We start from the raw sequence: 15,023 nt of genomic DNA, 5'->3' as shown, positions 1-15,023 counted from the left end.
AAGTGAAGGAGAAATAATATACTTTACAGACAAGCAAATGCTGAGAGATTTTGTTACCAGCAGGCCTGCCCTAAAAGAGTTCCTGAGGGAAGCACTAAACATGGAAAGGAAAAACCAGTACCAGCCACTGCAAAAACATGCCAAATTGTAAAAACCATCGAGGCTAGGAAGAAACTACATCAACTAACAAGCAAAATAACCAGCTAACATCATAATGACAGGATCAAATTCACACATAACAATATGAACTTTAAATGTAAACGGGCTAAATGCTGCAATTGAAAGACACAGACTGGCAAATTGGATGAGTCAAGACCCATCAGTGTGCTGTATTCAGGAAACCCATCTCAGGTGCAGAGACACACATAGACTCAAAATAAAGGGATGGAGGAAGATCTACCAAGCAGATGGAAAACAAAAAAAGGCAGGGGTTGCAATCCTAGTCTCTGATAAAACAGACTTTAAACCAACAAAGATCAAAAGAGACAAAGAAGGCCATTACATAATGGTAAAGGGATCAATTCAACAAGAAGAGCTAACTATCCTAAATATATATGCACCCAATACAGGAGCACCCAGATTCATAAAGCAAGTCCTGAGTGACCTACAAAGAGACTTAGACTCACACACAATAATAATGGGAGATTTTAACACCCTACTGTCAACATTAGACAGATCCACAAGACAGAAAGTTAACAAGGATACCCAGGAATTGAACTCAGCTCTGCACCAAGCGGACCTAATAGACATCTACAGAACTCTCCACCCCAAATCAACAGAATATACATTTTTTTCAGCACCACACCTGTTCCAAAACTGACCACATAGTTGGAAGTAAAGCTCTCCTCAGCAAATGTAAAAGAACAGAAATTATAACAAACTGTTCCTCAGACCACAGTGCAATCAAACTAGAACTCACGATTAAGAAACTCACTCAAAACCGCTCAACTACATGGAAACTGAACAACCTGCTCCTGAATGACTACTGGGTACATAACAAAATGAAGGCAGAAATAAAGATGTTCTTTGAAATCAACAAAAGCCAAAATTTTGGCAACAAAAGCCAAAATTGACAAATGGGATCTAATTAAACTGAAGAGCTTCTGCATAGCAAAAGAAACTACCATCAGAATGAACAGGCAACCTACAAAATCGGAGAAAATTTTCGCAACCTACCCATCTGACAAAGGGCTAATATCCAGAATCTACAATGAACTCAAACAAATTTACAAGAAAAAAACAACCCCATCAAAAAGTGGGCAAAGGATATGAACAGACACTTCTCAAAAGAAGACATTTATGCAGGCAAAAAACATATGAAAAAATGCTCATCATCACTGGCCATCAGAGAAATGCAAATCAAAACTACAATGAGAAACCATCTCACACCAGTTAGAATGGTGATCATTAAAAAGTCAGGAAACAACAGGTGCTGGAGAGGATGTGGAGAAATAGGAACACTTTTACACTGTTGGTGGGACTGTAAACTAATTCAGCCATTGTGGAAGTCAGTGTGGCGATTCCTCAGGGATCTAGAACTAGAAATACCGTTTGACCCAGCCATCCCATTACTGGGTATATACCCAAAGGACTATAAATCATGCTGCTATAAAGACACATGCACACGTATGTTTATTGTGGCACTATTCACAATAGCAAAGACTTGGAACCAACCCAAATGTCCAACAACGATAGACTGGATTAAGAAAATGTGGCACATATACACCATGGAATACTATGCAGCCATAAAAAATGATGACTTCATGTCCTTTGTGGGGACATGGATGAAACTGGAAACCATCATTCTCAGTAAACTATCGCAGGGACAAAAAGCCAAACACCGCATGTTCTCACTCATAGGTGGGAATTGAACAATGAGAACACATGGACACAGGGAGGGGAACATCACACTCCGGCGACTGTTGTGGGGTGGGGGTAGGGGGGCGGGAGAGCATTAGGAGATATACCTAATGCTAAATGATGAGTTAATGGGTGCAGCAAACCAACATGGCACATGGATACATATGTAACAAACCTGCACATTGTGCACATGTACCCTCAAACTTAAAGTATAATAATAATAATAAAAAAAGTTAAAAAAAAAAGTAGAATTATCATATAATTCAGCAGTCCTGCTTCTGGATATATATCAAAAAGAAGTGAAAGCAGGATTTCAGATATTTGTATAGCCATGTGTATTGTAGCATGATTTGTAATAGCCAAGGGTGGAAGCAACTCCAATGTCCATGGACAGAAGAGTAAAGAAAATGGGGCATATACACAGAATGGAACATTATTCATCTTTTAAAAAGAAGGAATCTTGTCACATGCTGTAACCTGGGTTAACCTTGAAAATAAGCCGGTCACAAGAAGACAGATATTGTGTAATTCCACTCATACAAGGCATTGAAAGTAGTTAAATTCACAGGAACAGAAAGTAGAATTGTGGTTTCCAGTGGCTGGAGCAATGACAAAATTGGCAGTTGTTTAATTGATACAGAGTTTTAGTTTTTCAGGGAGTTGTTTAATGGATGTAGAGTTTCCATTTTGCAAGATGAAAAATACTTGGAAATGTGTTATATATCCTTAATTGTTAAGATGGTAAAATTTATGTTATGTGCTTTCTTAGCTAAATATTTATTGAAAGGAGGTTATTCCCCAGATTTGGCCTGAGGACCATCATTCACTGCCCCCTGCAGAGGATCAACCATTGCTGAAGCAGGAGGAAAATTTAAAGATGAACAATGGGTGCTTTCTGTGGCTACTAGGGACCATTAAACAAAATACTGGTTTGTCAATTCCTTTAAGTTGTGTTAGGGTGAAAAATGGGGAATTTGATGGACTATTCTGTATCCGCATTAGAGGGAAAATATTGTGGAGAGAAAGTACTCTGGGCCTAGTGGCTGGAGGAGGTAATGCCTTACTGTTGGAAGTAGGAAGAATGATTAAATGTGTTTTATGTTCGTTAAGTATATTGAAACCTTCATAGTGTGAAGTGACTATAAGACTTTTAAGAATGAAAAAACTCTTAATAAAAAATACATCCAATTTGATTTTTCCTCTTGCAATGGAATTGTTGATAGAGTCCCATGTATTGTGTCTAACATCAAACAAAATTTATTTCAACTTTTCTGTTGTTTTTGCTTTTTTTTTCTTTAAATCTTGGGTTTCACAATAAACAAATTGATGTCTATGATTTGATTTTTCATTTTGGGGTAGGGGGAGGTATGGTTTAAACTCTTTTAATGTTTTATTTGTGCATATTAGATGTCAAAATCCTTGGTATGGAAGTCAGATCTTTTTATATATTCAGGAAAAAATCTTACATATATAATGCTTTATAGATCATAGTTACCGCAAACATAGCTTGAATACAGCAATCAGAGAAGTTGAAAGTAATAGTATAACTAATATTTTAAAGAGACCCGTAAAAGAAGATGATGCTAATTTTAAGATGATGTTAAAATGTTTGGACTGTCAGAAATGTTCCATTCTCATAGAACTTTAAATAATGTGACAGAGATACATTTCTTATTTCTTTTTTAAGTTTTTTTTTTTTAATTGCCTGCAGAAGTGCTGTATATATATAGGGTGGGCGCTGTGACTCACACCCATAATCCCAGCACTTTGGGAGGCCGAGGTGGGCAGATCACCTAAAGTCAAGAGTTGGAGACCAGTCTGGCCAACATGGTGAAACCCTGTCTCTACTAAAAATACAAAATTTACAAAATACAAAAATTACCCAGGTGTGGTAGTGCACACCTGTTTTCTCAGCTACTCGGGAGGCTGAGGCAGGAGAATTGCTTGAGCCCAGGAGGTAGAGGTTGCAGTGAGCTGAGATCATGCCACTGCACTCCAGCCTGGCCACAGAGGGAGACTCCATCTCAAACAAAAAAAAAAGAAGTGTTTTATATATATGTGTGTATATATATATACATATATATATGTATATACACACACACACATATATAGTAACACATGCACACACACATATATTTATGTTGGTTTATAATGCATAGTATGTATTCATCCAATGGCAACAAACAAATATCCTATTAACATGTAACTTCTAGCTATTGATTTTTCCTGGCTATTAGGTAAAAGTAGATGTCTGGAAATTTAGAGGAGAAAAAGTTGTTGCTTTGGTAATTGAAAACCCCAGTGTTCCCTCATGTTTCCCAAATGCAGCATTTGATACATCCTGGTTCATAAGGGCTCTGTCATCTATCAGACTCCCCCTTTGCACAGAAAACACCTCTTTAGGAAGGAAAAGGTACAGGCTCCACCCCAGTGAATTTCTGTGATTATAGGAAACTCAGTGTCATGCACATATTAAAATGATCAGCATTCTCATAAAAGAACTGTACATTTTACTACCATAAATATTACTTAAAAGATTTTATGTATTTCTCCAAATACTCCTTGAGACCAAATTCCTGGAAGTACATTTTTTTGTGTGTGCCAAGATGTTTTCGGACGTGTTGCCAGCTCCCCTAGAAAGGTTGTGCCAGTCAATACTCTTATCATTGGTGTTTGTGAGTGACTGCTCCTCTGAAAATGTTTCCTCCATTCCTATCACACAACAATTAATCCAGACTAGTTAGTTTTGAGACAATGGCACAGCTCACCAATGAAGCCACATACTTGGTGTTTTATGATGCCTGTAAGTATGCTCATTGAAGCTTTCACAGTGGAAGCAGAGGGACAATTGATGAAATGGTGCCCTCGTGGTCTCAAAGTGTTCTTCTGTTTTAACAAATTGCCACATTGAATCAGAGAGGCAATTTATTAGATATGCCCTTTGATGAAGCAAGCGTCTTGGAGAGGGTCCATAGATAGAAAACACAGGTTTAAAAAACATTCAATGAATACTGTGGTTCCTTGGTATCCATGGAAGACTGGTTCCAGGACCCCAAAGATACCAAAATCTATGAATGTTCTAGTCCCTTACATAAAATGGTGTAGTATTTGCAAATAATGTACACATATCCTCTCGTATACTTTAAATCATCTCTAGATTACACACAACATCTAATACAATGAAATTGCTATGTAAATAGTTGTTATACTTTATTGCTTTTATTTGTATTTTTAAAAATGTTATATTACTTTTTATCGTCTTTTCCCAAATATTTTCGATCTGCAGTTGGTTGAATCCATGCATGTGGAACCCACAAATACAGAGGGCCATCTGTACTGTTGTCTTAAAAAATATCATGGAATTTGTTTCACGATTAATTTAGAAATTCAGTCAGTATCTAGTGAGCACCACATTGTTCACAACTGTGGTTAGAGCTTAGAGTACAAGGAAGAATAAAGCACTCATATGTGATTTAGAAGCTCATGGTCTAGTGGGAGAAAAAGGTGTGAAGGATGATAGCCTGTGGAAGCTCAGGAACTGGGCAGCAGAATCCACACTGCATATGGGAGGCTCTTTCCTCTACATACAGTGTCCTGGTGGAACCATGCCCCGTGCGCTTCTGAGCACAGAAAGAAAGGGAAATGTCATTTGCCACAAGTCCCTGGTTATCTGTTTATCTTTCTCACTCTTGACCATCAGTTGGAATGACTGGACATAGTTAGCATTTTTTTCCATTTAGAACACAGACACACATCTCATTTTAGCCTAATGTGTCAAATATTTCTACTGTCAAAAATAAAATCTGATCAAGTTAGAAAATTTTATTGTGTATACAAAAGAGCTGTTTGCCAACTGGGAGACTTTGAAGTGAAGATGGTTAGAAGCTCTCCTTATGGCAGTTACAGCCAGTTTATAAAGCATAAAGGAGGAAGTGTTTTGACCTTTTTTGCAATTGGCTGTTATACATTAACATTCTTTGTAAGGCAAGCAGAGCTGTGTAAGCTGATTTGTCTCTAGCTGATTGGTTTCATTTCACTGAATCATTCTGACAAGGGTGTAAAGCTTACATTTTGTGTTTTGTTTATAATTAGAGCTGGCTTTTCAGGATGACAAGTTTTGCCTATGTGGTTACTGGTTATGGGTGGTTGGACTTGGGGTACGTTTAAACTGTTGCCTCCATTTTAATTTTTTTAACACTGCGGATCCATGAAACGTCATCCAATACCAGAATGTGCATAATCACAAAATCCCTAATAAGAGCAAAGAATGAAGAGTATTTTTTCTTTAGCCAAAAGGCCCATTTGCCTCTTGCAATGCGTATCTTCTCTTTGAAAATCAGCGCCATATATTTTAGGGGCTTTAGTGCGTGATTACTGATTTTGGATTGTCAGTAAAAGCTAAATTAAAGCAAAAGAAACAATTTCTCCAATTCCTGAGTGGTTTAAAATATTTGGACTTGAACAGAAACTTTTCATGTGGTTGTCAATTTTTCAGGAGTTTCATTGCTTTAATATCTTTCACCTGAACACTTGTTGTTCGAATGGCATTCTAATGAGAATATTTACAATATGGCACTGAAGTGATAAAACAGGACTCAAAATTACAGTTATGCCATGATTATATCTGTGTTAAAATATGTAATCATGTGAACAAAGACTGGAAAGGAATATCCCCCATGTGAAATTATTTATTATGTTAGATGCAGAAAGTTGACATGATTTATTTTTCACCTTTAAAACCTCTTTAATATTGCTCTCAAAACTTTTCTTCCATTCTGAAAGTTTCATAATCATGTTAATAATAAACACTTTAGTTGAGAGATGGTCAGTGTCATCACTGAGCCTTACAAACTGATTTTGAAATTTCACTGGCCAGTGAAATTATTAATGAAAATATGAGGGGCTGACATTGGGTGGCTAGCTTTTACATTTGCAAGGAATGGGGGAAAGCTGCATCTATCATCTATTATCACCATCATTTTAAGAAGAAAGACCATTTTGACACTGAACAATTATATTTACTAAAGCATCAGAGGTAACCAAGGTGTTAATCATGAACACAGGTCTTCATGATGTGGCTGAGAGTTCCTGGCTTAGGGACTGTGGTTACTAATCATCAACACTCCCTGGACCTGCAGGGCTGGTAAATTCTACCAATGCCTTTTAAAATCAACACTGTCACCGGGGGGCGGAGCTTGCAGTGAGCTGAGATTGTGCCACTGCACTCCAGCCTGGGCGTCAGAGCGAGACTCAGTCTCAAAAAAAAAAAAAAAATCAACACTGTCAGTTGCATACACAATGGCTATTTCTTGCCTTTTTACCATCCTAAATAGGATGTCAATTCTATCTGCACCACTGACCACACTAAGAATAACAAGATCCTAGTGGACTCACAATTTTAAAATATTAACATAACTTAATAATCTATATGTATTTTAGCTTCCTCAACTATGAATTATTTGGCCTCCCGGTTTTTTTTTTCCAACTCACAGCATCTCTTTAGCTATGTTTTGAATAGATAATATCACAGGGCCGTTCAAAATAGACAGATGTTCGACAGCATGACTGGAAGATACACTGGGGATATTATTAAACAAAATAAATGTTTCTATTCATTTGTTTGGGATATAAAAGAATATTGACTTTTTAGAAGAATAAATGCGAAAGACTCCCATTATGATTTTTTGCTTGGTAGACAGCAGTGTGTGATTTAAAACTGATAGCTGACTTCAGTACAGATTCTGTCTGATGATGAGGCCCCATCAAATCACTTCACCTTGCTGAATGTCTTTTTCTCTTCTTTTTTTTTTATTATTATACTTTAGGTTTTAGGGTACATGTGCACAATGTGCAGGTTTGTTACATATGTATCTGTGTGCCATGTTGGTTTGCTGCACCCGTTAACTCGTCATTTAGCATTAGGTATATCTCCTAATGCTGTCCCTCCTCCCTCCCCCCACCCGACAACAGTCCCCGGAGTGTGATGTTCCCCTTCCTGTGTCCATGAGTTCTCATTGTTCAGTTCCCACCTATGAGTGAGAACATGCGGTGTTTGGTTTTTTGTCCTTGCGGTAGTTTACCGAGAATGATGTTTTCCAGTTTCATCCATGTCCCTACAAAGGACATGAACTCATCATTTTTTATGGCTGCATAGTATTCCATGGTGTATATGTGCCACATTTTCTTAATCCAGTCTATCGTTGTTGGACATCTGGGTTGGTTCCAACTCTTTGCTATTGTGAATAGTGCCGCAATAAACATACGTGTGCATGTGTCTTTATAGCAGCATGATTTATAGTCCTTTGGGTATATACCCAGTAATGGGATGGCTGGGTCAAATGGTATTTCTAGTTCTAGATCCCTGAGGAATCGCCACACTGACTTCCACAATCGTTGAACTAGTTTACAGTCCCACCAACAGTGTAAAAATGTTCCTATTTCTCCACATCCTCTCAAGCACCTGTTGTTTCCTGACTTTTTAATGATCACCATTCTAGCTGGTGTGAGACGGTATCTCATTGTGGTTTTGATTTGCATTTCTCTAATGGCCAGTGATGATGAGGATTTTTTCATGTGTCTGTTGGCTGCATAAATGTCTTCTTCTGAGAAGTGTCTGTTCATATCCTTCACCCACTTTTTGATGGGGTTGTTTGATATTTTCTTGTAAATTTGTTTAAGTTCTTTGTAGATTCTGGATATTAGCCCTTTGTCAGATGGGTAGCTTGCAAACATTTTCTCCCATTGTGTAAGTTGCCTGTTCACTCTGATGGTAGTTTCTTTTGCTGTGCAGAAGCTCTTTAGTTTAATTAGATCCCATTTGTCAATTTTGGCTTTTGTTGCCATTGCTTTTGGTGTTTTAGACATGAAGTCCTTGCCCATGCCTATGTCCTGAATGGTATTGCCTAGGTTTTCTTCTAGGGCTTTTATGGTTTTAGGTCTGACATGTAAGTCTTTAATCTATCTTGAATTAATTTTTGTATAAGGTGTAAGGAAGGGATCCAGTTTCAGCTTTCTACATATGGCTAGCCAGTTTTCCCAGCACCATTAATTAAATAGGGAATCCTTTCCCCATTTGTTGTTTTTGTCAGGTTTGTCAAAGATCAGATGGTTGTAGATGTGTGGTATTATTTCTGAGTGCTCTGTTCTGTTTCATTGGTCTATGTCTCCATTTTGGTACCAGTACCATGCTGTTTTGGTTACTGTAGCCTTGTAGTATAGGTTGAAGTCAGGTAGTGTGATGCTTCCAGCTTTGTTCTTTTGGCTTAGGAGTGTGTTGGCAATCTGGGCTCTTTTTTGGTTCCATATGAATTTTAAAGTAGTTTTTTCCAATTCTGTGAAGAAAGTCATTGGTAGTTTGATGAGGATGGCATTGAATCTATAAATTACCTTGGGCAGTATGGCCATTTTCACGATATTGATTCTTCCTATCCATGAGCATGGAATGTTCTGCCATTTGCTTGTGTCTTCTTTTATTTCATTGAGCAATGGTTTGCAGTTCTCCTTGAAGAGATCCTTCACGTCCCTTGTAAGTTGGATTCCTAGGTATTTTATTCTCTTTGAAGCAATTGTGAATGGGACTTCACTCAGGATTTGGCTCTGTTTGTCTGTTATTTGTGTATAAGAATGCTTGTGATTTTTACACATTGATTTTGTATCCTGAGACTTTGCTGAAGTTGCTTATCAGCTTAAGGAGATTTTGGGCTAAGATGATGGGGTTTTCTAAATATACAATCATGTCATCTGCAAACAGGGACAATTTGACTTCCTCTTTTCCTAATTGAATGCCCTTTATTTCTTTCTCCTGCCTGATTGCCCTGGCCAGAACTTCCAACATTATGTTGAATAGGAGTGGTGAGAGAGGGCATCCCTGTCTTGTGCCAGTTTTCAAAGGGAATACTTCCAGTTTTTGCCCATTCAGTATGATATTGGCTGTGGGTTTGTCATAAATAGCTCTTATTATGTTGAGATATGTCCCATCAATACCTAATTTATTGAGAGTTTTTAGCATGAAGCGTTGTTGAATTTTGTCAAAGGCCTTTTCTGCATCTATGGAGATAATCATGTGGGTTTTGTCTTTGGTTCTGTTTATATGATGGATTACGTTTATTGATTTGTGTATGTTGAACCAGCCTTGCATCCCAGGGATGAAGCCCACTTGATCGTGGTGGATAAGCTTTTTGATATGCTGCTGCATTCGGTTTGCCAGTATTTTATTGAGGATTTTTGCATCAATGTTCATCAGGGATATTGGTCTAAAATTCTCTTTTTTTGTTGTGTGTCTGCCAGGCTTTGGTATCAGGATGATGCTGGCCTCATAAAATGTGTTAGGGAGGATTCCCTCTTTTTCTATTGATTGGAATAGTTTCAGAAGGAATGGTACCAGCTCTTCCTTGTACCTCTGGTAGAATTTGGCTGTGAACCATCTGGTCCTGGAGTTTTTTTTGGTAGGTAAGATCTTAATTATTTCCTCAATTTCAGAGCCTGTTATTGTTCTATTCAGGGATTCAACTTTTTCCTGGTTTAGTCTTGGGAGGGTGTAGGTGTCCAGGAATTTATCCATTTCTTCTAGATTTCCTAGTTTATTTGCATAGAGGTGCTTATAATATTCTCTGATGGTAGTTTGTATCTCTGTGGGATCAGTGGTGATATCCCCTTTATCATTTTTTATTGCATCTATTTGATTCTTCTCTCTTTTCTTCTTTATTAGTATTGCTAGCAGTCTATCCATTTTGTTGATCTTTTCAAAAAACCAGCTCCTGGATTCATTGATTTTTTTGAAGGGTTTTTTGTGTCTCTATCTCCTTCAGTTCTGCTCTGATCTTAGTTATTTCTTGTTTTCTTTTAGCTTTTTAATGTGTTTGCTCTTGCTTTTCTAGTTCTTTTAATTGTGATGTTATGGTGTCAATTTTAGATCTTTCCTGCTTTCTCTTGTGGGCATTTAGTGCTAAAATTTCCTTCTACACACTGCTTTGAATGTGTCCCAGAGATTCTGGTATGTTGTGTCTTTGTTCTTGTTGGTTTCAAAGAACATCCTTATTTCTGCCTTCATTTCATTATGTATCCTGTAGTCATTAAGGAGCAGGTTGTTCAGTTTCCATGTAGTTGAGTGGTTTTGAGTGAGTTTCTTAATCCTGAGTTCTAGTTTGATTGCACTGTGGTCTGAGAAACAGTTTATTATAATTTCTGTTCTTTTACATTTGCTGAGGAGAGCTTTACTTCCAACTATGTGGTCAGTTTTGGAATAAGTGTGATGTGGCACTGAGAAGAATGTATATTCTGTTGATTTGGGGTGGAGAGTTCTGTAGATGTCTATTAGGTCCGCTTGGTGCAGAGCTGAGTTCAATTCCTGGATATCCTTGTTAACTTTCTGTCTTGTGGATCTGTCTAGTGTTGACAATGGGGTGTTAAAGTCTCCCATTATTATTGTGTGGGAGTCTAAGTCTCTTTTTAGGTCTCTCAGGACTTGCTTTATGAATCTGGGTACTCCTGTATTGGGTGCGTATATATTTAGGATATTTAGCTCTTCTTATTGAATTGATCCCTTTACCATTATGTAATGGCCTTCTTTGTCTCTTTTGATCTTTGTTGGTTTAAAGTCTATTTTATCAGAGACTAGGATTGCAACCCCTGCTTTTGTTTGTTTTCCATTTGCTTGGTAGATCTTCCTCCATTCCTTTATTTTGAGTCTATGTGTGTCTCTGCACCTGAGATGGGTTTCCTGAATACAGCACACTGATGTGTTTTGACTGTTTATCCAATTTGCCAGTCTGTGTCTTTTAATTGGAGCATTTAGTCCATTTACATTTAAGGTTAATATTGTTATTTGTGAATTTGGTCCTGTCATTATGATGTTAGCTGGTTATTTTGCTCATTAGTTGATGCAGTTTCTTCCTAGCATCAATGGTCTTTACAATTTGGCATGTTTTTGCAGTGGCTGGTACTGGTTGTTCCTTTGCGTGTTTAGTGCTTCCTTCAGGAGCTCTTTTAGGGCAGGCCTGGTGGTGACAAAATCTCTCAGCATTCGCTTGTCTGTAAAGGATTTTATTTCTCCTTCACTTATGAAGCTTAGTTTGGCTGGATATGAAATTCTGGGTTGAAAATTCTTTTCTTTAAGAATGTTGAATATTGGTCCCCACTCTATTCTGGCTTGTAGAGTTTCTCCTGAGAGATCTCCTGTTAGTCTCATGGGCTTCCCTTTGTGGGTAATGCGACCTTTCTCTCTGGCTGCCCTTAACATTTTTTCCTTCATTTCAACTTTGGTGAATCTGACAATTATGTGTCTTGGAGTTGCTCTTCTCGAGGAGTATCTTTGTGGCGTTCTCTGTATTTCCTGAATTTGAATGTTGGACTGCCTTGCTAGGTTGGGGAAGTTCTCCTGGATAATATCCTGAAGAGTGTTTTCCAACTTCGTTCCATTCTCTCCGTCACTTTCAGGTACACCAATCAGACGTAGATTTGGTCTTTTCACATAGTTTCATATTTCTTGGAGGCTTTGTACATTTCTTTTTCCTTTTTTTCTCTAAACTTCTCACTTCATTTCATTCATTTGATCTTGAATCACTGATACCCTTTCTTCTAGTTGATCAGATCGGCTACTGAAGCTTGTGCATGCGTCACGTAGTTCTCGTGCCATGATTTTCAGCTCCATCAGGTCATTTGTGGTCTTCTCTACACTGTTTATTCTAGTTAGCCATTCGTCCAATCTTTTTTTCAAGGTTTTTAACTTCTTTGCAATGGGTTTGAACTTCCTCCTTTAGCCCAGAGAAGTTTGATCGTCTGAAGCCTTCTTCTCTCAACTTGTCAAAGTCATTCTCTATGCAGCTTTGTTCCGTTGCTGGTGAGGAGCTGTGTTCCTTTGGAGGAGAAGAGGCGCTCTGATTTTTAGAATTTTCAGCTTTTCTTCTCTGGTTTCTCCCCATCTTTGTGGTTTTATCTACCTTTGGTCTTTGATGATGGTGACATACAGATGGGGTTTTGGTGTGGATCTCCTTTCTGTTTGTTAGTTTTCCTTCTAACAGCCAGGACCCTCAGGTGCAGGTCTGTTGGAGTTTGCTGGAGGTCCACTCCAGACCCTGTTTGCCTCGGTGTCACCAGGGGAGGCTGCAGAACCGCAAATATTGCAGAATGGCAAATGTTGTCACCTGATCGTTCCTCTGGAAGCTTCATCTCAGAAGGGCACCCGGCCATATGAGGTGTCAGTCGGCCCCTACTGGGAGGTGTCTCCCAGTTAGGCTACTCAGGGGTCAGGGACCCACTGGAGGAGGCAGTCTGTCCATTCTGAGATCTCTAACTCCATGCTGGGAGAACCACTACTCTCTTCAAAGCTGTCAGACAGGAACGTTTAAGTCTGCAGAAGTTTCTGCTGCCTTTTTTTCAGCTATGCCCTGCCCCCAGAGGTGGAGTCTACAGAGGCAGGCAGGCCTCCTTGAGCTGCAGTGGGCTCCACCCAGTTTGAGCTTCCTGGCCATTTTATTTACCCACTCAAGCCTCAGCAATGGGGGGCATCCCTCCCCCAGCCTCACTGCAGCCTTGCAGTTTGATCCCAGACTGCTGTGCTAGCAGTGAGCTAGGCTCCGTGGGCGTGGGACCCTCCGAGCCAGGCACGGGATATAATCTCCTGGTATGCTGTTTGCTAAGACCCTTGGAATAGTGCAGTATTAGGGTGGGAGTGACCCAATTTTCCAGGTGCCATCTGTCACGGCTTCCCTTGGCTAGGAAAGGGAATTCCCCTACCCCTTGCACTTCCTGGGTTAGGCACTTCCCTTGCTCTGCTTCGGCTCATGGTCTGTGGGCTGCACTGACTGTCCTGCACCCACTGTCTGACAATCCCCAGTGAGATGAACTCAGGAACTCAGTTGGAAATGCAGAAATCACCCATCTTCTGCATCGCTCATGCTGAGAGCTGTAGACTGGAGCTGTTCCTATTCGACCATCTTGGAACCTCCCCCTATTATTCTTAATATTAAAATTTAAAAATTAGACTACCTTTAGTATACTGTTCTGCAATTTACTTTTTATTTTTCAATTTCCCATTATATATCGAGCAATGTTTCCATCAATATACTCAGATGTGTTAGTTTTGATAATCCCTGCTTACTATTGTGTCTGGAATTGGTGGGTTCTTGGTCTCACTGACTTCAAGAATGAAGCCGCGGACCCTTGTGGTGAGTGTTACAGTTCTTAAAGGTGGTGTGTCCAGAGTTTGTTCCTTCTGATGTTCAGATGTATTCGGAGTTTCTTCCTTCTGGTGGGTTCGTGGTCTCACTGGCTCAGGAGTGAAGCTGCAGACCTTTGCAGTGAGTGTTACAGCTCTTAAGGCGACGCATCTGGAGTTGTTCATTCCTCCCAGTGGGCTCGTGGGCTCGCTGGCTTCAGGAGTGAAGCTGCAGACCTTTGTGGTGAGTGTTACAGCTCATAAAAGCACTGTGGACCCAAAGAGTGAGCAGTAGCAAGATTTATTGCAAAGAGTGAAAGAACAAAGCTTCCACAGTGTGGAAGGTGACCTGAGTGGGTTGCCACTGCTGGCTCGGGCAGCCTGCTTTTATTCCCTTATCTGGCCTCACCCACGTCCTGCTGACTGGTAGAGCCTGTTTTGACAGGGCGCTGATTGGTGCGTTTACAATCCCATGTACCCATCAGATCAGTTAGAGTATGGACAAAAAAGTTCTCCAAGGCCCCACCAGAGCTACTAGATACACAGTGTCGATTGGTGCACTTACAAACCCTGAGCTAGACACAGGGTGCTGATTGGTGTGTTTACAAACCTTGAGCTAGATACAGAGTGCCGATTGGTGTGTTTACAATCCCTGAGCTAGACATAAAGGTTCTCCAAGGCCCCAGCAGACTCAGGAGCCCAGCTGGCTTCACCCAGTGGATCCTGCACCGGGGCTGCACGTGGAGCTGCCTGCCAGTCCCGCGCCGTGCGCTCACACTCCTCAGCCCTTGGGTGGTCGATGGGACTGGGTGCCATGGAGCGGGGGTGGCGCTCATCGGGGAGGCTTGGGCTGCACAGGAGCCCATGGAGGGGGTGGGAGGCTCAGGCATGGCGGGCTGCAGGTCCCGAGCCCTGCACCGTGGGAAGGCAGCTAAGGCCCGGTGAGAAATCGAGCACAGCGCTGGTGGGCTGGCACTGCTGGGAGACCCAGTACACCCTCCACAGCCGC

This window comes from Nomascus leucogenys, chromosome 8 (assembly GCF_006542625.1).
Source record: "Nomascus leucogenys isolate Asia chromosome 8, Asia_NLE_v1, whole genome shotgun sequence".
In the NCBI taxonomy this organism is placed as follows: domain Eukaryota; kingdom Metazoa; phylum Chordata; class Mammalia; order Primates; family Hylobatidae; genus Nomascus; species Nomascus leucogenys.
Note: the sequence above shows the minus strand (reverse complement) of the source record.